The sequence below is a fragment of the Dendrobates tinctorius genome, unplaced genomic scaffold (genome assembly GCF_039654945.1).
Source record: "Dendrobates tinctorius isolate UK_male_01 unplaced genomic scaffold, ASM3965494v1 ptg000035l, whole genome shotgun sequence".
NCBI classification, from domain to species: Eukaryota; Metazoa; Chordata; class Amphibia; order Anura; family Dendrobatidae; genus Dendrobates; species Dendrobates tinctorius.
The window spans coordinates 62,462,703-62,488,768 of record NW_027361703.1 but is presented as its reverse complement, the minus strand read 5'-3'; the positions used below and the strand labels follow the sequence as shown (position 1 = coordinate 62,488,768).

General features: G+C 49.6%; 1 protein-coding gene and 1 long non-coding RNA gene across 4 annotated transcripts in view; one reads left to right on the top strand and one right to left on the bottom strand.

Annotated features, from left to right (window-relative positions):
* LRRK2 (leucine rich repeat kinase 2) overlaps window positions 1–11,565 on the bottom strand; it is a 325,079-nt gene extending 313,514 nt beyond the window's left edge. For 2 of the 3 annotated variants that reach the window (XM_073573542.1, XM_073573543.1), the window contains exon 1: window positions 11,414–11,564. The gene's annotated coding sequence lies outside the window, so the exon portion shown is untranslated. Of the gene's footprint in view, window positions 1–11,413 lie in introns of all 3 variants that reach the window. The other variant, XM_073573544.1, reaches the window with a different exon arrangement.
* A 108-nt stretch (window positions 11,566–11,673) lies between these two features.
* LOC141087839 (uncharacterized) overlaps window positions 11,674–26,066 on the top strand; it is a 65,636-nt gene continuing 51,243 nt past the window's right edge. The window contains exon 1 of the long non-coding RNA XR_012231743.1: window positions 11,674–11,921. This is a non-coding gene — a long non-coding RNA (uncharacterized lncRNA). The remainder of the gene's footprint in view (window positions 11,922–26,066) is intronic.

Genomic DNA, 26,066 nt, shown 5'->3' with positions numbered 1-26,066 from the left:
TATGCCACGGCTATTACAGTACAGGACACCAGGTTATTCCACGGTTATTACAGTACAGGACACCAGGCTATGCCACGGTAATTACAGTACAGGACACCAGGCTATGCCATGACTATTAAAGTGCAGGACACCAGGCTATGCCACGGCTATTACAGTGCAGGACACCAGGCTATGGCACGGCTATTACAGTACAGGACACCAGGCTATGCCACGGCTATTACAGTACAGGACACCAGGCTATGCCACGGCTATTACAGTACAGGACACCAGGCTATGCCACAGCTATTACAACGCAGGACACCAGGCTATGCCACGGCTATTACACTACCAGGCTATGCCACGGCTATTACAGTACAGGACACCAGGCTATGCCACGACTATTACACTACCAGGCTATGCCACAGCTATTACAGTACAGGACATCAGGCTATGCCACGGCTATTACAGTGCAGGACACCAGGCTATGACACGGCTATTACAGTACAGGACACCAGGCTAAGACACGGCTATTACAGTACAGGACACCAGGCTATGACACGGCTATTACAGTACAGGACACCAGGCTATGACACGGCTATTACAGTACAGGACACCAGGCTATGCCACAGCTATTACACTACCAGGCTATGCCATGGCTATTACAGTACAGGACACCAGGCTATGCCACAGCTATTACACTACCAGGCTATGCCACGGCTATTACAGTACAGGACACCAGGCTATGTCACAGCTATTACAACGCAGGATACCAGGCTTTGCCACGGCTATTACACTACCAGGCTATGCCACGGCTATTACAGTACAGGACACCAGGCTATGCCACACCTATTACAACGCAGGACACCAGGCTATGCCACGGCTATTACACTACCAGGCTATGCCACGGCTATTACAGTACAGGACACCAGGCTATGCCACGGCTATTACAACGCAGGACACCAGGCTATGCCACGGCTATTACACTACCAGGCTATGCCACGGCTATTACAGCACAGGCCACCAGGCTATGCCACGGCTATTACAGCACAGGCCACCAGGCTATGCCACGGCTATTACAGTGCAGGACACCAGGCTATGACACGGCTATTACAGTACAGGACACCAGGCTATGCCACAGGCATTACAACGCAGGACACCAGGCTATGCCACGGCTATTACACTACCAGGCTATGCCACGGCTATTACAGTACAGGACACCAGGCACTGGGCTATGACATGGCTATTACAGTACAGGACACCAGGCTATGCCACGACTATTACAATGCAGGACACCAGGCTATTCCACGGCTATCACACTACCAGGCTATGCCACGGCTATTACAGCACAGGACACTAGGCTATGCCACGACTATTACAATGCCGGACACCAGGCTATGCCACGGCTATCACACTACCAGGCTATGCCACGGCTATTACAGTGCAGGACACCAGGCTATGCCACGACTATTACAGCACAGGACACCGGGCTATGCCACAGCTATTACAGCACAGGACACCGGGCTATGCCACGGCTATTACAGCGCAGGACACCAGGCTATGCCACGGCTATTACAGTACAGGAAACCAGGCCATGCCACGGCTATTACAGTGCAGGATATCGGGCTATGCCACAGCTATTAAAGTACAGGACACCAGGCTATGCCACGACTATTACAGCGCAGGACACCAGGCTATGCCACGGCTATTACAGTACAGGAAACCAGGCTATGCCACGGCTATTACAGTGCAGGATATCGGGCTATGCCACGGCTATTAAAGTACAGGACACCAGTCTATGCCACGACTATTACACTACCAGGCTATGCCACGGCTATTACAGTGCAGGACACCAGGCTACGCCACGGCTATTACAGTGCAGGACACCAGGCTATGCCACGGCTATTACAGTAAAGAACCCCAGGCTATGCCACGACTATTACACTACCAGGCTATGCCACGGCTATTAAAGTGCACGACACCAGGCTATGCCACAGCTATTACAGTAAAGAACCCCAGGCTATGCCACGACTATTACACTACCAGTCTATGCCACGGCTATTACAGTGCAGGACACACTAGTCTATGCCACGGCTATTACACTACCAGGCTATGCCACGGCTATTACAGTACAGGACACCAGGCTATGCCACGGCTATTACAGTGCAGGACACCAGGCTTTGACACGGCTATTACAGTACAGGACACCGGGCTATGCCACAGCTATTACAACGCAGGACACCAGGCTATGCCACGGCTATTACACTACCAGGCTATGCCACGGCTATTACAGCACAGGCCACCAGGCTATGCCACGGCTATTACAGCACAGGCCACCAGGCTATGCCACGGCTATTACAGTGCAGGACACCAGGCTATGACACGGCTATTACAGAACAGGACACCAGGCTATGACACGGCTATTACAGTACAGGACACCAGGCTATGCCACAGCTATTACACTACCAGGCTATGCCACGGCTATTACAGTACAGGACACCAGGCTATGCCACAGGTATTACAACGCAGGACACCAGGCTATGCCACGTCTATTACAGTACAGGACACCAGGCTATGCCACGGCTATTACAGTGCAGGACACTGGGCTATGACACGGCTATTACAGTACAGGACACCAGGCTATGCCACGACTATTACAATGCAGGACACCAGGCAATGCCACGGCTATCACACTACCAGGCTATGCCACGGTTATTACAGCACAGGACACCAGGCTATGCCACGACTATTACAATGCAGGACACCAGGCTATGCCACGGCTATCACACTACCAGGCTATGCCACGGCTATTACAGTGCAGGACACCAGGCTATGCCACGGCTATTACAGTGTAGGACACCAGGCTATGCCACGGCTATTACAGCGCAGGACACCAGGCTATGCCACGGCTATTACAGCGCAGGACACCAGGCTATGCCACGGCTATTACAGTGCAGGATATCGGGCTATGCCACGGCCATTACAGTACAGGACACCAGGCTATGCCACGGCTAATACAGTGCAGGACACCAGGCTATGCCACGGCTATTACAGTGCAGGATATCGGGCTATGCCACGGCTATTAAAGTACAGGACACCAGGCTATGCCACGACTATTACACTACCAGGCTATGCCACGGCTATTACAGTGCAGGACACCAGGCAATGCCACGGCTATTACAGTGTAGGACACCAGGCTATGCCACGGCTATTACAGCGCAGGACACCAGGCTATGCCACGGCTATTACAGCGCAGGACACCAGGCTATGCCACGGCTATTACAGCGCAGGACACCAGGCTATGCCACGGCTATTACAGTGCAGGATATCGGGCTATGCCACGACTATTACACTACCAGGCTATGCCACGGCTATTACAGTGCAGGACACCAGGCTATGCCACGGCTATTACAGTGCAGGACACCAGGCTATGCCACGGCTATTACAGTGCAGGATATCGGGCTATGCCACGACTATTACACTACCAGGCTATGCCACGGCTATTACAGTGCAGGACACCAGTCTATGCCACGGCAATTACAGTGCAGGACACCAGGCTATGCCACGTCTATTACAGTGCAGGACACCAGGCTATGCCACCACTATTACACTACCAGGCTATGCCACGGCTATTACAGCGCAGGACACCAGGCTATGCCACGACTATTACAGCACAGGACACCAGGCTATGCCACGGCTATTACAGCACAGGACACCGGGCTATGCCACGGCTATTACAGTGCAGGACACCAGGCTATGCCAACACTATTACACTACCAGGCTATGCCACAGCTATTACAGTGCAGGACACCAGGCTATGCCACGACTATTACAGTGCAGGACACCAGGCTATGCCACGGCTATTACAGTGCAGGACACCAGGCTATGCCATGGCTATTACAGTACAGGACACCAGGCTATGACACGGCTATTACAGTACAGGACACCAGGCTATGCCACAGCTATTACACTACCAGGCTATGCCACGGCTATTACAGTACAGGACACCAGGCTATGCCACAGCTATTACACTACCAGGCTATGCCACGGCTATTACAGTACAGGACACCAGGCTTTGCCACGGCTATTACACTACCAGGCTATGCCACGGCTATTACAGTGCAGGACACCAGGCTATGCCACGGCTATTACAGTACAGGACACCAGGCTATGCCACAGCTATTACACTACCAGGCTATGCCACGGCTATTACAGTACAGGACACCAGTCTATGCCACAGGCATTACAACGCAGGACACCAGGCTATGCCACGGCTATTACACTACCAGGCTATGCCACGGCTATTACAGTACAGGACACCAGACACTGGGCTATGACATGGCTATTACAGTACAGGACACCAGGCTATGCCTCGGCTATCACACTACCAGGCTATGCCACGGCTATTACAGCACAGGACACCAGGCTATGCCACGACTATTACAATGCCGGACACCAGGCTATGCCACGGCTATCACACTACCAGGCTATGCCACGGCTATTACAGCGCAGGACACCAGGCTATGCCACGGCTATTACAGCGCAGGACACCAGGCTATGCCACGGCTATTACAGTGCAGGATATCGGGCTATGCCACGGCTATTAAAGTACAGGACACCAGGCTATGCCACGACTATTACACTACCAGGCTATGCCACGGCTATTACAGTGCAGGACACCAGGCTATGCCACGGCTATTACAGTGCAGGACACCAGGCTATGCCACGGCTATTACAGTAAAGAACCCCAGGCTATGCCACGACTATTACACTACCAGGCTATGCCACGGCTATTACAGTGCAGGACACCAGGCTATGCCACAGCTATTACAGTAAAGAACCCCAGGCTATGCCACGGCTATTACAGTGCAGGACACCAGGCTATGCTACGGCTATTACAGTGCAGGACACTAGTCTATGCCACGGCTATTACACTACCAGGCTATGCCACGGCTATTACAGTACAGGACACCAGGCTATGCCACGGCTATTACAGTGCAGGACACCAGGCTATGCCACGGCAATTACAGTGCAGGACACCAGGCTATGCCACGGCAATTACAGTGCAGGACACCAGGCTATGCCACGGCTATTACAGTGCAGGATATCGGGCTATGCCACGACTATTACACTACCAGGCTATGCCACGGCTATTACAGTGCAGGACACCAGGCTATGCCACGGCTATTACAGTGCAGGACACCAGGCTATGCCACGGCTATTACAGTGCAGGATATCGGGCTATGCCACGACTATTACACTACCAGGCTATGCCACGGCTATTACAGTGCAGGACACCAGTCTATGCCACGGCAATTACAGTGCAGGACACCAGGCTATGCCACGGCTATTACACTACCAGGCTATGCCACGGCTATTACAGCACAGGACACCAGGCTATGCCACGGCTATTACAGCACAGGCCACCAGGCTATGCCACGGATATTACAGTGCAGGACACCAGGCTATGCCACGGCTATTACAGTACAGGACACCAGGCTATGACACGGCTATTACAGTACAGGACACCAGGCTATGCCACAGCTATTACACTACCAGGCTATGCCACGGCTATTACAGTACAGGACACCAGGCTATGCCACAGGTATTACAACGCAGGACACCAGACTATGCCACGGCTATTACAGTACAGGACACCAGGCTATGCCACGGCTATTACAGTGCAGGACACCGGGCTATGCCACGGCTATTACAGTGCAGGACACTGGGCTATGACACGGCTATTACAGTACAGGACACCAGGCTATGCCACGACTATTACAATGCAGGACACCAGGCTATGCCACGGCTATCACACTACCAGGCTATGCCACGGCTATTACAGCACAGGACACCAGGCTATGCCACGACTATTACAATGCAGGACACCAGGCTATGCCACGGCTATCACACTACCAGGCTATGCCACGGCTATTACAGTGCAGGACACAAGGCTATGCCACGGCTATTACAGTGTAGGACACCAGGCTATGCCACGGCTATTACAGCGCAGGACACCAGGCTATGCCACGGCTATTACAGCGCAGAACACCAGGCTATGCCACGGCTATTACAGTGCAGGATATCGGGCTATGCCACGGCCATTACAGTACAGGACACCAGGCTATGCCACGGCTATTACAGTGCAGGACACCAGGCTATGCCACGGCTATTACAGTGCAGGATATCGGGCTATGCCACGGCTATTAAAGTACAGGACACCAGGCTATGCCACGACTATTACACTACCAGGCTATGCCACGGCTATTACAGTGCAGGACACCAGGCAATGCCACGGCTATTACAGTGTAGGACACCAGGCTATGCCACGGCTATTACAGCGCAGGACACCAGGCTATGCCACGGCTATTACAGCGCAGGACACCAGGCTATGCCACGGCTATTACAGTGCAGGACACCAGGCTATGCCACGGCTATTACAGTGCAGGATATCGGGCTATGCCACGACTATTACACTACCAGGCTATGCCACGGCTATTACAGTGCAGGACACCAGGCTATGCCACGGCTATTACAGTGCAGGACACCAGGCTATGCCACGGCTATTACAGTGCAGGATATCGGGCTATGCCACGACTATTACACTACCAGGCTATGCCACGGCTATTACAGTGCAGGACACCAGTCTATGCCACAGCAATTACAGTGCAGGACACCAGGCTATGCCACGGCTATTACAGTGCAGGACACCAGGCTATGCCACCACTATTACACTACCAGGCTATGCCACGGCTATTACAGTGCAGGACACCAGTCTATGCCACGGCAATTACAGTACAGGACACCAGGCTATGCCACGGCTATTACAGTGCAGGACACCAGGCTATGCCACCACTATTACACTACCAGGCTATGCCACAGCTATTACAGCACAGGACACCAGGCTATGCCACCACTATTACACTACCAGGCTATGCCACTGCTATTACAGCGCAAGACACCAGGCTATGCCACGACTATTACAGCACAGGACACCAGGCTATGCCACGGCTATTACAGCACAGGACACCGGGCTATGCCACGGCTATTACAGTGCAGGACACCAGGCTATGCCACCACTATTACACTACCAGGCTATGCCACAGCTATTACAGTGCAGGACACCAGGCTATGCCACGACTATTACAGTGCAGGACACCAGGCTATGCCACGGCTATTACAGCACAGGACACCAGGCTATGCCACCACTATTACACTACCAGGCTATGCCACGGCTATTACAGCGCAAGACACCAGGCTATGCCACGACTATTACAGCACAGGACACCAGGCTATGCCACGACTATTACAGCACAGGACACCAGGCTATGCCACGGCTATTACAGTGCAGGACACCAGGCTATGCCACCACTATTACACTACCAGGCTATGCCACAGCTATTACAGTGCAGGACACCAGGCTATGCCACGGCTATTACAGCACAGGACACCAGGCTATGCCACCACTATTACACTACCAGGCTATGCCACGACTATTACAGTGCAGGACACCAGGCTATGCCACGGCTATTACAGCACAGGACACCAGGCTATGCCACCACTATTACACTACCAGGCTATGCCACGGCTATTACAGCACAGGACACCAGGCTATGCCACGGCTATTACACTGCAGGACACCAGGCTATGCCACGGTTATTACAGCACAGGGCACCAGGCTATGCCACGGCTATTACAGCACAGGACACCAGGCTATGCCACGGCTATTACAGCACAGGACACCAGGCTATGCCACCACTATTACACTACCAGGCTATGCCACGGCTATTACAGCACAGGACACCAGGCTATGCCACGGCTATTACACTGCAGGACACCAGCCTATGCCACGGTTATTACAGCACAGGGCACCAGGCTATGCCACGGCTATTACAGCACAGGGCACCAGGCTATGCCACGGCTATTACAGCGCAGGACACCAGGCTATGCCACGGCTATTACAGCGCAGGACACCAGGCTATGCCACGGCTATTACAGCACAGGACACCAGGCTATGCCACGGCTATTACACTGCAGGACACCAGGCTATGCCACGGTTATTACAGCACAGGGCACCAGGCTATGCCACGGCTATTACAGCACAGGACACCAGGCTATGCCACGGCTATTACAGCACAGGACACCAGGCTATGCCACCACTATTACACTACCAGGCTATGCCACGGCTATTACAGCACAGGACACCAGGCTATGCCACGGCTATTACACTGCAGGACACCAGGCTATGCCACGGTTATTACAGCACAGGGCACCAGGCTATGCCACGGCTATTACAGCACAGGACACCAGGCTATGCCACGGCTATTACAGCACAGGACACCAGGCTATGCCACCACTATTACACTACCAGGCTATGCCACGGCTATTACAGCACAGGACACCAGGCTATGCCACGGCTATTACACTGCAGGACACCAGGCTATGCCACGGTTATTACAGCACAGGGCACCAGGCTATGCCACGGCTATTACAGCACAGGGCACCAGGCTATGCCACGGCTATTACAGCACAGGGCACCAGGCTATGCCACGGCTATTACAGCGCAGGACACCAGGCTATGCCACGGCTATTACAGCACAGGACACCAGGCTATGCCACGGCTATTACACTGCAGGACACCAGGCTATGCCACGGTTATTACAGCACAGGGCACCAGGCTATGCCACGGCTATTACAGCACAGGACACCAGGCTATGCCACGGCTATTACAGCACAGGACACCAGGCTATGCCACCACTATTACACTACCAGGCTATGCCACGGCTATTACAGCACAGGACACCAGGCTATGCCACGGCTATTACACTGCAGGACACCAGGCTATGCCACGGTTATTACAGCACAGGACACCAGGCTATGCCACCACTATTACACTACCAGGCTATGCCACGGCTATTACAGCACAGGACACCAGGCTATGCCACGGCTATTACACTGCAGGACACCAGGCTATGCCACGGCTATTACAGCACAGGACACCAGGCTATGCCACCACTATTACACTACCAGGCTATGCCACGGCTATTACAGCACAGGACACCAGGCTATGCCACGGCTATTACACTGCAGGACACCAGGCTATGCCACGGTTATTACAGCACAGGGCACCAGGCTATGCCACGGCTATTACAGCACAGGACACCAGGCTATGCCACGGCTATTACAGCACAGGACACCAGGCTATGCCACCACTATTACACTACCAGGCTATGCCACGGCTATTACAGCACAGGACACCAGGCTATGCCACGGCTATTACACTGCAGGACACCAGGCTATGCCACGGTTATTACAGCACAGGGCACCAGGCTATGCCACGGCTATTACAGCACAGGACACCAGGCTATGCCACGGCTATTACAGCACAGGACACCAGGCTATGCCACCACTATTACACTACCAGGCTATGCCACGGCTATTACAGCACAGGACACCAGGCTATGCCACGGCTATTACACTGCAGGACACCAGGCTATGCCACGGTTATTACAGCACAGGGCACCAGGCTATGCCACGGCTATTACAGCACAGGGCACCAGGCTATGCCACGGCTATTACAGCACAGGGCACCAGGCTATGCCACGGCTATTACAGCGCAGGACACCAGGCTATGCCACGGCTATTACAGCACAGGACACCAGGCTATGCCACGGCTATTACACTGCAGGACACCAGGCTATGCCACGGTTATTACAGCACAGGGCACCAGGCTATGCCACGGCTATTACAGCACAGGACACCAGGCTATGCCACGGCTATTACAGCACAGGACACCAGGCTATGCCACCACTATTACACTACCAGGCTATGCCACGGCTATTACAGCACAGGACACCAGGCTATGCCACGGCTATTACACTGCAGGACACCAGGCTATGCCACGGTTATTACAGCACAGGACACCAGGCTATGCCACCACTATTACACTACCAGGCTATGCCACGGCTATTACAGCACAGGACACCAGGCTATGCCACGGCTATTACACTGCAGGACACCAGGCTATGCCACGGCTATTACAGCACAGGACACCAGGCTATGCCACCACTATTACACTACCAGGCTATGCCACGGCTATTACAGCACAGGACACCAGGCTATGCCACGGCTATTACACTGCAGGACACCAGGCTATGCCACGGTTATTACAGCACAGGGCACCAGGCTATGCCACGGCTATTACAGCACAGGACACCAGGCTATGCCACGGCTATTACAGCACAGGACACCAGGCTATGCCACCACTATTACACTACCAGGCTATGCCACGGCTATTACAGCACAGGACACCAGGCTATGCCACGGCTATTACACTGCAGGACACCAGGCTATGCCACGGTTATTACAGCACAGGGCACCAGGCTATGCCACGGCTATTACAGCACAGGACACCAGGCTATGCCACGGCTATTACAGCACAGGACACCAGGCTATGCCACCACTATTACACTACCAGGCTATGCCACGGCTATTACAGCACAGGACACCAGGCTATGCCACGGCTATTACACTGCAGGACACCAGGCTATGCCACGGTTATTACAGCACAGGGCACCAGGCTATGCCACGGCTATTACAGCACAGGGCACCAGGCTATGCCACGGCTATTACAGCACAGGGCACCAGGCTATGCCACGGCTATTACAGCGCAGGACACCAGGCTATGCCACGGCTATTACAGCACAGGACACCAGGCTATGCCACGGCTATTACACTGCAGGACACCAGGCTATGCCACGGTTATTACAGCACAGGGCACCAGGCTATGCCACGGCTATTACAGCACAGGACACCAGGCTATGCCACGGCTATTACAGCACAGGACACCAGGCTATGCCACCACTATTACACTACCAGGCTATGCCACGGCTATTACAGCACAGGACACCAGGCTATGCCACGGCTATTACACTGCAGGACACCAGGCTATGCCACGGTTATTACAGCACAGGACACCAGGCTATGCCACCACTATTACACTACCAGGCTATGCCACGGCTATTACAGCACAGGACACCAGGCTATGCCACGGCTATTACACTGCAGGACACCAGGCTATGCCACGGCTATTACAGCACAGGACACCAGGCTATGCCACCACTATTACACTACCAGGCTATGCCACGGCTATTACAGCACAGGACACCAGGCTATGCCACGGCTATTACAGCACAGGACACCAGGCTATGCCACGGCTATTACACTGCAGGACACCAGGCTATGCCACGGTTATTACAGCACAGGGCACCAGGCTATGCCACCACTATTACACTACCAGGCTATGCCACGGCTATTACAGCGCAGGGCACCAGGCTATGCCACCACTATTACACTACCAGGCTATTACAGTGCAGCCCTACTGCAGTGGGTATCTAGCGCACATACACACACGCAGCCCAGAGCCCGCAGACATTACCCCGGTGTGATGCTGCTGTTCCTGCCTCGGACACCCGTACGTCACCGGCTCATCTATAGCTCCCGCTGGTGACCGGCAGCCGACACTTCCCGATATCTCAGCTGCTGGAAAACACAACAACCTCCTGTAGCGCCGCACACATGGAAGCCTAGGGAATCCCCGGGATCTGATTGGTCACATGTGCGGTCACTCCCAGCCACTCACGTCACTCTGCATTGTGATTGGTGCAGAAGTTCCACCTCTTGTGGAGGGAAGGACGCTGTAGCGCACTGTCCCAGGAGACAGAGGGGGCGCCGGCGTCTTCCTCTGACGAGCGAGCGGCATCCTGCTCCACAGACATGAGAAAGTCGGGACCGGGGGGCGTGTGTCCTGCCTGGTTGTACATGCAGAGTGCAAGCTCCCGGCACTAGGGGGCAACATGAGAACGTTTCCTCCACTGTCTTCTATGACAGCTGGAGACCTGATGATCGGGACATAGATGACACCATGGGCTCCTACATTGCTGCAGGTTAGAGTTGAGCGAAACGGGTCGGTCAAATTCAAAAATCGCCGACTTTAGCTAAAGTCTGGTTTCGCCGATCGAAACCCGACCATAGCGTGAGGTCGGCCATGAGGACGCCGAACTGAGCGCCAAAGTCGCGTTTAAATGATGCTGCCAGCGCCTTTTCTCGGCCAATGATGGAGGACGCACACTGTGGGCAACGCGATGACATGGGCAGCGGTCACCACCATCTTAGAGAAGGGCATAGAAGTGATTGGCTGGCTGTGTGTGGCGTCACAGTGGCTATAAAACGCCGGGACCACCATCTTACTTCTGCCGATATTAACACAGGGAGAGGTGCTGCTGCTGTTGCTGATAGGGAGAGCGTTGGGCACGGAAGAAGAAAAAAAAATAGCTTCTGCTGATAGCGCTTTTCACTGTACAGTGTGCAGTGAAAGTGGAGGATTTTAGTAGTGTGCAAGCAGCCCTGGTGGTGATTACGCTGCCTTTTAAGGCTACCTGCTAGCTGCATTGCTGTGTGCACACTGCTGTACAAAATGCTATTTTCAAAGCACTCCAACTTTTATTATTTTGTTCTGGTCAGTTACCGAGCATTCATTTTTTCACACACCGTATTGCGATGTATGCTCCTCACACACTACCGTGTACCGGCTGGTATCACAGACAAATAGAAGCTATCTGGGTGTGACTCTGGAAAAACAAAACAAGATTTTCCATTTTCCTACACCTTATAGAGCTATCCGCTTTCCAAACAGTTTCGTATATCTGCTGTTTGTTTACGGTCAAAACTATACAGAGGCAGCGTGTGTCAGTCGGTATAAAAATAAACGGAGATTGACAATTTTCCATACAGACACCGTATAGCGCTGTCCGATTCTCAAACAGTATTGCATATCTGCAAAAAACGTATACAGCTGTACACTTCTGATACAGTTCCGTATATCTACTTGTTGGATTGCGGTCAAATATATACTGGGAGAGCGTCTGTGTATAATAAAATATATACGTAGATTTGATTTTTTTAATACACCTTACACAGCTGGACGCTCTTCATCCAGTACCATCTCTCTGCTGGTATTTTTGGTACATTTTCCCAAACATGAGGAAGTATGGTGGAAGAGGCCGTGGACATGGGCAGGGGGGCGCAGCTGGTACTGATGGTGGTGGTGCATCAGCTGGTTCTGGCAAAAGCACAATAGCAGCTAAGGCAGAAGGTGTTGAACCTGCGTCATCGTCTGGCCCAAGAAGGCCTGTAAGGTTGCCTTTTCTTGGAGTAGGAAAACTGCTTTTAAATCCAGAGCATCAGAAACAGGTTTTGGCGTATTGTTGAGGTAGGGCTAAATTAACCCTTCACGGTTGATCCAGTGATTTCCCAATTAGTTCACAGGATGTTGCTAGCAACTGAGAATGACCACACGGAGATGTGTCTGTATGGGAGGATCAAAGCAGACCACTAACCCCGTTTATTGAATCTCACATTACATAGCATCCTGCTTAATTATGCAAGGTATACAGCTACCAGTAGAATCGTAATACATTTAAGCCAATAGTATTGCAAGAAAATCGGAATGTGTCCCTAGCTGCGTGACGTAGAATATAGAACAATAGCACATTCTTTTAGGGTCTCATCTCATATCTTATACCAGCTGGAACAGTCTGGTTTCATAACAGCCGTGAACTTTCATCTAGTTAAGTTACAAAATTTAACTCGTAAACAACAAGATGGCGTCGCAAGCACAAAAATGGAGTTTGAAGAACAAGATATCCAGTACATCTGAATACTGTACTTCACAATTCCCCCCTAGATAAATTTTGTTAACACATATGCAGCATCAGAGGTGCTATCCCAAGCTAACAGCTTGAGGGGTACTGGTCTTCACATGACTGATGCCGTGTTACCAGTCCTGTCTGTCGCGGCGCACCCGTCCCCTCTGTTTACTGCAGTTCACGAATAACAACTTTTGAGGACGGTGGTGGGGATCTTTTATAGGTAGGCATGTGCTTGGCTTCAATATCTTCATCAAGTAGCCTTTTGAGATCGGTGCAGAGAAGAGCAGGGGCAACGACACCTTTGGTATCATCATTAGCTGTCTTAGTGCATACAGAAATACACCAAAGAACAAGTTTTAGTATCACATATACAACAAGGATACAGGCAGCAATGTGTAACAAGCTCTGTAAGATCCCAGCTATCCAGCCCCCAATTCCCTTAAACCAATTGGCTGGATTGAGAAAGGAGAAGGTGTCTGACCACCAACTGTCCTTATGACGATCATTGTGTTTATCGTATTAATCTCTGAGTCTTTGAATATCTTCTAACTTTTAACTTCATAGTACTGTTAGGATCTATATAATGACAGCAAGCGGGTCCAATGACCTGACACATACCACCTTGTGCTGCTGTTAAGTAGTCCAGCACTATAGTATGTTGATTAGTGACTATAATAAGTTGATTTTGGACAGCAACAGTAGTATTAAGTATGTCCAGTATATCCCAAATTTGATCATCTAGATAGTCTGTGGCTCTAACCAATTTATCCCACATTTGTGTAATCATTGGGTAAATTTAAAATAGAACTGACAACTTTATTGGCCACACTCATCTGCACTATATGTGGTCTCCCTGAAGGGCGGGGTGAATTGTCCGCAGCTCTTTTGTATAATGTATGTTTGGGTATAGCCTGTGTATCCAATTGTTTGTTTAGAATAACAAAGGTGGCCGGGGTCAAGCGACCCAGAGTACAAGTACCTCTTACCCCTACTGGCACCTATTTATAAGCATTGTCTCCACATACCCAGAACATGTCATCAGGTAAATCCCATAGGGCTGAATGTTGAAGCACCAATCTATGAGTTAAGTCTATAAATGCAGATGCATTCTGAAGCATACACCAAGCTGGAGATTGTCCTAAAGGACTATGATAACCTACATCAGGATTTCCACAAGTGGGGGTTCCTGGCACATATTCAGAGGACTCATTACAAGATATATTGCCAGGGATACTGGCACAGGTTTCGTTGGAACCCTGGGGAAACAAATTAGAATATTCCCATGACGTGTTATGTAACCTTCTTTCTAGCAACATTGGTTTGAAGGCATCAGTAGAGTGTGAAGTTACATTGAAACTGACTTGTAGACCATACATTGGAACTTGCCCCAGATTGATTAAACTAGTCTTATTCTTAGGGACCCAAGCCCCTCCTTTGTAGGCCAAATATTGAAGTTGTGTACTGCTTCCTGATAGGTTACCTTGCCACCGGGGGTATCCTACCCATCCCACAATAGGTATACCAACAGTTAAATTCCATAACTTAGCATTATCTGTGGCATTATTAGCGAGTGTGTCAGAGCAGTCAGTCCAAGCAAATAACTCCTCAGGTGGAACAGGGATAGCCAAAAACGGGATGCTCGTGGCTGACACTGGTGAATACATGCAAATCCAACAGTCTGCCAGAGACTGGGAATTGTCCAACAAATCTCTCAGTAATTTTTCATGATGTTGTATAAACTTATTATTCAAGGACGTTGGGGAATTTAGGCTGTCCCATGCAGTTACCAATAATGTGAAAAATGCGAAAAACCAAAACATTATGTCCCTTCAATTGCTATTGGCTTGTTGGGTGATGAGGAGGACTTCATAGGGACCGTCATACAAGGGTTCTAGTCCGTGCTTCCTGACATGCCTTTTCACGACTACCAAATCACCAGGCTTCAGGTTATAGCAGGTGTCGGTTTCTGCTGAATCTGGAAGAGAAGAAGAAACTAGAGCATGGGTGTTAGCAAGATTTTTACTAAGCTGAATAACGTATTGAACAGCACGGTCAGTCTCTTCTGATAACTGCTGAGGCTGGAAGTTTGCAACTGGGGGCCTAGCACCAAGCAATATCTCATATGGGGACAAGCCATGTTTTGCAATAGGGGTAGTACGAATGTGGTATAGTACAATGGGTAGGAGCTCTGGCCATGGAGCCGTAGTCTCCTGCATCATTTTGGTCAGTTGTCCCTTCAGTGTGCCATTCAACCTCTCAACTTTCCCACTGGATTGTGGGTGGTACGGAGTATGGAGGGCTACAGTGGATCCAAGCATTGTCAGAACTTCTTGGTACACATGAGAAAAAAAGGCCGGACCTTGATCACTTTCAACAACTTCTGGAACCCCATATCTGCATATGACTTCCATTACCAGTTTCTTCGCTGTGGTTTTTGCAGTCATATTGGTAACAGGGAATGCTTCCGGCCAACTGGAGAACCGGGGCCCAGTAGAATTTTTGCACCAGTGCAAGGGCCTGATTCTTTCCTCGATGTGTAGGCCCATGTGCCCATGTGTTAATAGCAGGGTACATCCGCTTAGGGAGACACAAGAGTTGGTCCTTTTTCCAGAGACCATTATCCATACGTGCCTCATCAGTCTTCCATTGCTTCACCTCTTCCTTTGGAGACATTCTCTGCATCGTCATTAAGCGGTCTCGCAGGGTCCGACAGAAAACTTCAGTCTGTTGTAGATCATCAGGTTCTTGTAGGGTCAATGCTTCTTGTAACTGTTTACGCTGAGAGCGTGTGGTCACCATAGTTGGTATGGTTGGTTCAACGGGTAAGAGAGCGGCGGCTTTTGCTTGCATATCCGCAAATGCGTTGCCAACAGTCTGTGGACTGTTCCTAGGACCGTGCGCCTTAACTTTGATAATGGCCACCTGAGTAGGTAATTTGATTGAGTCCATGAGGGTTTTAACAGCTTCAGCATTTTTCACTGGGGTTCCGGCAGTAGTAATAAACCCTCGATTGGCCCATAGAGCCCCAAAATCGTGAGCAATACCAAATGCTTACCATGAGTCCGTGTATATATTAGCCCGTCTGTTCTTGGCCAAAGTACATGCAGTAGACAGAGCCTGGAGTTCTGCTTCTTGTGCGGACTGTGAGGGCGGGAGTGCAGCTGCGTGCACTACAGTGTCTTCTGTGGTAACAGCATATCGCGTGTGGAATCTACCAAACTCGTCAGCATATCTTGAACCATCCGTGTAAAACACCAGATCAGGATTTGGGAGTGGATTCTCACTGACATTTGGTGGAGTAGCTGTTTCTTCAGTCAGAAGTTGGGAACAATCATATTGGAGGTAATCCTCATCACTGCCATCTTCCCTTATAGTTCATTATACCGTCTTTCAAGGCGTTGTAAAGGGGTTGCATTATGCGGGATGCATCCGGTATCCACTGACGACAATAAGTGCATAAGAAAACGCTGGAGTTCAGTTTCATCTTTTGGGAAAGGAAGGGAGCTGACAGCTATTTTTCTTTCTTCTGCGAGGTGTCTGGCACCCTGAAGGAGACAGTGACCCAAGAACATCACTTGACCAAGGCAGAACTGAAGTCTCGAGGCCGAAACCCGACAGTTCAGTGCTGCCGGATACTTAAGGAGGCTAACAATGGCAGAAATGGCTAAAGACACCTGCTCATATATTTTATTTTTGCAAACTGGTTGGGACTGTTTTGGGCCCCTTGTGACATAACTGTCCATGTTAACTGTCGTCCCTGCTAAGTGAATGCAAATAGAAATTGGAAGTCATTGTGTAACGGAATGCTAAAGAAGGAATTGGTAAGATCAATAACTGTAAACCAAGCAGCATCCTGGGGTATTTGGGACAAAAGAGTATGAGGATTAGGCACCAGGTTTTAGAAACACTTTTACTGGTTCTAAAGGCATTTTCCCTATATCATTTGGCCATCATCTTGGAATTGTATTCTGGAGCGGAACTGTGATAATTAATCTGCCCCTAGTAAATTTACTGGACATGTGGGAGAGATTACAAACTGAACAGTAACCTTGGGAAAAGGTCCCACAGAAATAGGGTTTTTGAAAGAATATTAATTGGGTCTACCATCTACTCCGATTAAAATAGCAGGGGAATGACAATCTCTGAAAATGTTCGAGTCTGGCACAGCGCCATAATTAGCAGGGAGGGGCTGAGGAGTAAGGTTCTCAGTAGCTGAAGACTGGGAGGGGGACAGAGTTTGCTGTGTGGGCTGAAGGGCACACTGTGTGCTCGCAGCTGCGGTGGGGGCTGGAGGCTGCTGTTTGCTTTTGTTTTTTTGTTTTTTCTCTGTACGCTGAACAGACGGGTTAAATTCTTCTGAAAACTTTATTTTTATTTTTATTTTTTTTAGCGGGGACTGAGGCTGGTAGCGGTGGCTCATAAGAGATACTGTGAGCGTTTAACAAAGAAAAGGTGGGGGCTGCGACTCTCGGTCTCCTTGTACAATTGTCATCTAGCAGGGAGACCTCTTCTTTCAAATCATCACTTTTAACTATTTCCCTGACACATTAATATCAATCTTAGTTCCTTCTTAACCACATTCTCACAGCACAGTCACTTTCTTGAACCACAATACATTCCATCTTTGCCATAATAATAGACAATTTTTCCTTCTTCAACATAGCAGTAACAGAAACAATCAGAATTCACTTTCTCTGTTCTTCCTAACACCTTCGTCACACAATTCATGTGCCAAGCCACAAAATTCTTCTTTTCCTTCCACAGATTCTCTCATTTAGAGCTAAATATCCTTACTTCAGTTGTGCACAATACTGGAGCGGCCGTCTCAGTCTGTTCCACGGGGTCAATAATCCCCCTCTGGGATTGCCCAAAATTCGCTGTACTCAGTGAAAGGAGGAGGGCGTCTCAGACTATCCCTCCGGACACCTCTGGTTATATATATATATATATATCCCTGAGTTACATATCCTACCCATCTTCGATCACTGACCATGCCTGACTACTAACAGTGAATTCAGGATTTCAGGATATTTTGACTAGTCAATCCGGGGTGTCCGTCCCTTATGAGGTACGGTTCGAGCACTGGGCCCCCAACGGGACTACACCTCTATATGATTCCACCCATGAATCACCCCACCACGGGGACAAACCTCAGATCCTCTTTGCAGCAACAAGCACAGGAAAACCACACCAACGGTCAGTCTGAACAGTATAACTGCCAACTTACCGCGGCTGTGGGGGGTGATCAGTCCCAATTTTCCAACACCTGTGTCCGCTCCGAGGGTCCTTTGTCTTGTTGTCCTCCGGGGGCAGAGGCGTCCCTACTCGGGGGCCGCACATTGGGCGCCAAAACTGTTGAGGTAGGGCTAAATTAACCCTTCACGGTTGATCCAGTGATTTCCCAATTAGTTCACAGGATGTTGCTAGCAACTGAGAATGACCACACGGAGATGTGTCTCTGTATGGGAGGATCAAAGCAGACCACTAACCCCATTTATTGAATCTCACATTACATAGCATCCTGCTTAATTATGCAAGGTATACAGCTACCAATAGAATCGTAATACATTTAAGCCAATAGTATTGCAAGAAAATCGGAATGTGTCCCTAGCTGCGTGACGTAGAATATAGAATAGCACATTCTTTTAGGGTCTCATCTCATATCTCATATCTTATACAAGCTGGAACAGTCTGGTTTCATAACAGCCGTGAACTTTCATCTAGTTAAGTTACAAAATTTAACTCGTAAACAACAAGATGGCGTCGCAAGCACAAAAATGGAGTTTGAAGAACAAGATATCCAGTACATCTGAATACTGTACTTCACAGTATATTGCTGAAACAGCCACCAGCTCTATTGCCTCCTCTTCTGAACATTCGAAACCTGCAAGCACGGAGTCGTCAGTGCAGGGTCCAGATCAGGAAAAACACCTTTCCTTGTGTCCTTCACCCCCACCAAAAGTTAAGGATGCGGTAGCCCACGCTTCAGATTACTCTATGGAGCTCTTTTCACATACTATGCCGGGGTTATCCAGTCAAATCCTGAATTCCCCAGTCCAAGATGAATCTGACATGGAGTGCACTGATGCACAGCCACTGCTAGATGATTCTGCTGATACATTGACCCAGAGCACTACATTGCCCTCGCAGTCTACTGAGCCAGAATCTGACCCTGATGAAACTCAGGTGCCCCTTCCCGCATACTATACCACCTTACACGGTGACACAGAGGAAGGTAAAGAGGAAGGTGCAGATGACTTTGAAGAGGAGGTGATGGTTGACCCAGTTCTTGACCCGGATTGGCATCCATTGGGGGAGGACGGTGGCGTTGGCAATAGTTCAGATAAGGAGAAGGATCCGCAGCAGGCATTGACATCACAGCAGCGGTTATCTGGCAGGCCTGTTGCTGTCCAAAAACGTGGACCATAAACTAAAAGTTGCAGGACAGCTTGGCCAGTCGGTCAACTTAGCACAGCGTGCAAGGCCAGAAAATGTATACCATAGTAGGAAGAGTACAGTGTGGCACTTCTTTGTCCAAAATCCTACTGATGAGGCAAAGGTTACCTGTAAGAAGTGCGGAAGGACCTTTAGCCGAGGTAAACAACTCAGAAATTTGAATACTAGTTGCATGCTTAGACATTTAATCAACATGCACTTGCAAGCATGGACGGACTACCAAACCTCAGGTAGTACATGTGCACCTGCTCCGACTGAAGGTAGCCAGCAACACTCCATCGCTTCCCCCACTGTAAGACCACCGCCACCGTTAAGCACCCCACCAGCACTGAATGTTGAGGTGTCGCAAGGTCAAAGCACTCAGGGAATCACAATGGTTTTGCAACACAACACTGAATCTAGGCCATCACCACCAATACCATCACCAACTCCCTCTCACTCTGTCCGGTCCACTGCTGCTTCCCCCATATGCAGCTCTCCAGTCCAGCTCACCCTACCAGACACTCTGAGTAGGACAAGAAAGTACTCATCCGCGTACACTGTGTTTGAACGCCTACATTGCCAAACTAATCTCATTAGAGATGATGCCCTACTGTTTGGTTGATAGCAAAGCTTTCCGCGAGCTCATGCTATGACCTACCCAGTCGGCACTTTTCTTGAAAAGCCATCCCAGCCCTCCACCTGCATGTGAAAGACCGCATTGTCCATGCACTCAAGAAATCAGTGAGTGGAAAGGTGCACCTCACAACAGATGCATGGTCAGGGCCGTTGCGTGTCCATCACTGCGCACTGGGTTAATGTGGTGAATGCAGGCTCCACAGGGGACAGTGGCGGTGGAACAGTGCTGCCTAGCCCACGGTATAGGAAACAGTTGGCTGAAGGCTTTCGACCCTCCTCCTCCTCCATAAGCAAAAGCACGTCCACAGAGCGCAGTCGCACGAGCACTCCATCCGCAGCTGGCAGTGTTGCACACGAGGTGTCCCACTATCGAACAGCTAGTGGTAAGCATCAGCAGGCTGTGTTAAAGATTGTCTTTGGGCGACAACAGACACACCGCGGAGGTACTGGTCGACTACTTGCAGCGACAAACTGAGTCATGGCTGGGCACTCTACATCTTGAGCCAGGCAAGGTAGTCAATGATAACAGCCATGATTTTGTGGCATCCATATCCCATGCAAAACTCGCACACATACCTTGCCTGGCTCACACTTTGAACCTGGTGGTGCAGTGCTTCCTTAATAATTATCCAGAGTTAACATCCCTGCTCCATAAGGTGCGAAGACTGTGCTCGCACATTCGTCGCTCAAACGTCCACTCCACTCGTATGCAGAAGCTGCAGCGATTGCTCCACCTCCCCAAGCACCGCCTAATCATAGACGTTGCAAAAAGGTGGAACTCCACCCTGCACATGGTTGAGAGGCTGTGCGAACAGAGGTAGGCTGCAATTCATTTGTGGGAGGATACACGGGCAGGCAGTTTGAGGGAAGACATGGAATTGTCGGGTGTGCAGTGGTCAAAGCAGAAAGACCTCTGTAAAGTCCTTCAGTGTTTTGAGGAATGCACACGGCTGGTAAGCGCAGACGACGCCATCATAAGCATGAGCATCCCACTTATGCGTCTGCTCATGCAAAGTTTGACGCACATTAAGGATCTGGCGTCTGCAGCGGAGGAGGAACAGGAGGAGGAGGGAAGTCTTGCTGACAGTCAGCCAATGTCTGGTCAGGGAACTATCCTGGATGAGGTGGAGGAAGAGGAGGAGGATGAGGGGGATGATTATTTTGGGCAGGAGGATGCTTCTCAGGGGGCAAGAGAAAATGTTGGCGTTCCAAGGTCAGGTACAGTGTTTGTGCGTGACTGTAGGGATGTGGATTTGCCAGAAAGTGCTCCTCCACCCAGCAGTGGCAGTGCATTATTGACACCTGGAACATTGGCCCACATGTGAATTTTGCCTTGCGGATCCTAAAAAGGGACCACCGCATTGCCAAAATGATGAAGGATGACGAATACTGGCTGGCCAGCATCCTCGATCCTCGCTAAAAAGGCAAATTACACAACATCATGCCACAGGAGAAGCTAGAGATAATATTAGCTAACAAACAAGCAACTCTGGTAAACCGTATGAGGCTTTCCCAGCACACAGCAGCGGTGCTGGTTCTCCCACAAGCCGTAGTGGGCACAATGGAAGAGGTGTTCGTCTTGCAAACAGCCAAAGTGGCGTTGGAGACAGGGGTTTCATGACCATGTTGAGGACTGATTTCTCAAGTACCGCTCACACGACTGTTAATACTGCATCGATCGAAAGTGACAGGAGACAGCAGTTGTCATCTATGGTTTCAAACTACTTCTCCTCCCATATCGATGTTCTCCCTCACAGGTCATTCCCCTTTGACTATTGGGCCTCTAAACTGGACACCTGGCCTGAATTGGCACACTATGCCTTACAGGAGCTCGCTTGCCCTGCTGCTAGTGTGTTATCTGAAAGAGTCTTCAGTGCTGCTGGATCAATCCTGACAGAAAAAAGGACCCGTCTGTCGACCCAAAATGTTGATGATCTAACCTTCGTTAAAATGAACCATGCATGGGTTTCAAAGGATTTTGTCCCACCTTTCCCTGATGACACATAGGTTGCAAGAAAACTGCCGCGCTTTTGTCCTCCTCTTCCTCGGACTTGCCCAATTCCGCCATTTGCAGCAGCTGAATGTCCAGCCTACACATCAACATATGCCATTTTTTAAACCTCCCTAACTGGGCTGCCCACCTCCCCCCAAGGGCTGGGGTCAACACCTGGCGCACCCGGGCAAGTACCGTTGCTCTGAACAGGTGGATGGGCCCACTGATGGCCGAAGGCACTGGCACCGGGCCCCTCATAGTACAATACAGTGTCTCTGACGGTGGGGGGGCCCACTCGCCGTCAGACACACCAGCGTACTATGAGGGGCCCTGTGCCAGTACCGTCACCCACGAGTGTGCCCCCCCTGCTTGGTCATGACCACAGCACTTGCAAGTTGCAATACTTACCTCTCCCTGCTCCACCGCTGTGTAGTCTGGCCAGTTAAATCCTTCACAGGGACGGCCACTAGAAATTTGATTTATTGATCGATGTTGGTAGAGATGTAGCTATGGCCTGTCCTGCTGGCCTCTCTACCTTCAGATGATCAATGGCTACCATTTGTAATGGACGTCAACTTACAAACGGATGCAGTGGTGCTTTATGATCACCTTTCACAGTTGTGATAGTCACAGACGTGTGACATTCCTGCCACCATTTTTCAATGTCTCCTCTCATGCCAGTCCAATAGAATCGCCTACGGCCTGTGGCTTCTGCAATCCAAAATGACCAGACACATCATGATAGGCAGTGAGGACCATGTCTACATCTCTCCCTGTGATCACAATTTGATGGAGACGAGTAACGGTGATGTGATCCACGCTACTGCAATAAAGCAATCCTTTCTTCACAAAGAACCATTTTCGCTGTCTCCACAGACATAGTAATTGAGGGTCTGCATCGCCTCTGCAACATCTACCGGGAGGTTTTCCCTCAATGAGTAAGTCACAAATTTCTGCTAACACTCGAGTTTCCATCTGTACTTGTATCCATGTAGTTTCCAGTAGCGGAGAGTCTGGACTGGCTTACTGAGATTGAAATATATACGAAGATTTAAAAGTACCACAACACTGTATACTGTTGTACGCTTCAAATACCTTTCCCTTTTTCTACTTTTTACATTCTGGTGTAATACATAGTGAGCCTGTGAGTGTCTGTGTCTGACTCCGGAAGTATAGATGGAAATTTACAATTACCCCTAGACTGGATACACCTGGTATGTGTTGATACAGTATCTTTGTTCAAAATTTTTTATTACGGTATCATCCATAGTGAGTGAGCGTGTGTGGTTTACGCCTTCTATATATACGGTGAATCGGAAATACCAATTTTTACCCTATACTCGATACAGCTCGTATCTTATTATACATTACCTTTGTTCAACATTTAGTATTACGGTCAAATCCATACTGAGTAAGCGTCTGAGAGTGACTACGGGACTATGTATACGGAGATTTCAATTGTACCCTATAATATATATACTTGCTATCTTGTTATTCAGTACCTTTTTTACAACATTTTTTATTATGGTCAAACCCAGACTGAGTGAGCGTTGGAGGGTGACTCCGGAAATATATACCTAGATTTCAAATTTGGCCAATACTGTATACAGCTCTATGCTTCTGATACAGTAACCTTTTTTGCTATTTAGATTCTGGTGTAATCCATAATGAGCCTGTGAACATCTGTCTGTTACTCCAGAAATATATTTGGAGCTTTAAGATTACCCCAACACTGTATACAGCTGTACGCTTGTTTTGCATTACCCATTTACAGCTTTTCATATTCTTGTGTAATCCATACTGGGCCTGAGAGCGTTTGTGTCTGCCTCCTGAAATATATACGGAGATTTATAATGTTTACACTATACTATATATACCTTGTATCTGGTGATACTGTACCTTTTTCAACTTTTTATTTTGTTGTGTAATCCATACTGAGCCTGTGAGCGTCTGTGTATGACTCACTAAATATATACGGAGATTTACTGTTATCCCTAGACTGTATAGAGCTGTACACTTCTGATACAGTACCATATATCTGCTGGTATTTTGGGTCCATTTTCCAAAACATGAGGAAGTATGGTGGAAGAGGACGTGGGCGTGGGGGGCCACCTGGTACTGATGGTGGTGGTGCTGCATCTGCTGGTAGTGCCAAAAACACAATAGCAACTAAGGCAGGAGGTGTTGAGCCTGCGTCATGATGTAGCTCTGGAAGGCCTGTAAGGCTCCCTTTTCTGGGAGTAGGTAGACTGCTTTTAAAGCTGGAGCATCAGGAACTGTTTTTGGCTTACATTGCTGAAACAGCTTCCAGCTCTATCGCCTCCTCTTCTGAAGTTTAAAAAAATGCAAGCACTGAGTCGTCAGTGCTTGCTTTTGGTCAGGAGCAACCCCTTCCCTAGTGTCCTTCACCACACCAAAGTGAAGGATGCGGCAGCACACACTTCAGATTACTCCATGGAGCTCTTTTCACATACCATGCCTGGGTTAATTAAAAATGGGGCCCATTATATACTGGAACATTCCAAATGGGGGACATCAGACACTGGAGCAGCATTTACGGGGCTCATTATACACTGGAGCATTAGAAATGGGGCCCATTATATATGGAGCATTATTAGGGCCCATCATACACTGGAGCATCATCCATGAGGCCCATCATATACTGGAGCATTCCAGATTGGGGACATCAGACACTGGAACAGCATTTACGGGCCCATTATACACTGGAGCATTAGAAATGGAGCCCATTATATATGGAGCATTATTTGGGCCCATCATGCACTGGAGCATCATCCATGAGGCCCATCATATACTGGAGCATTATAAATGGGGCAGATCAGACACTGGAGCAGTGTTATGATTGAGTCACCGTAGGAGGCAAAAACAGAAATGCTAGCTAAGTCCAGAAAACCAGAGAAGTTGGCAGCAATCGGATTGCAGACCCCTGAACCTATCAACACAACTAGCAGTAGCCGTGGGGGGCTCCTACGATGCCCTAGGCCCCTCGATCACAGCCGGAGGACTACATAGCCTAAAGGCAGAAAGGGAAATCTAAACTGCCCCAGAGCAGACCCCAAAGCAAAAGGCAGCCCCCCACATATAATGAAGGTGAAGCAAGAAGAAAGAACAAAACACAGACAGAAAGATAGACTGAGCAAAGATGGGGCCCCAGCTAGCTTAGATAGGAAAGGACAGGAAGGCTGCTGTCTGCAATCCGTGAAAAACCCTATGAAAATAAGAGCCAACAAACTGACAGTAAAAAAGGCCCTGAAGACGCTAGGCTTCAAAAAAGCTATGTCAGTACTCAGGAATAT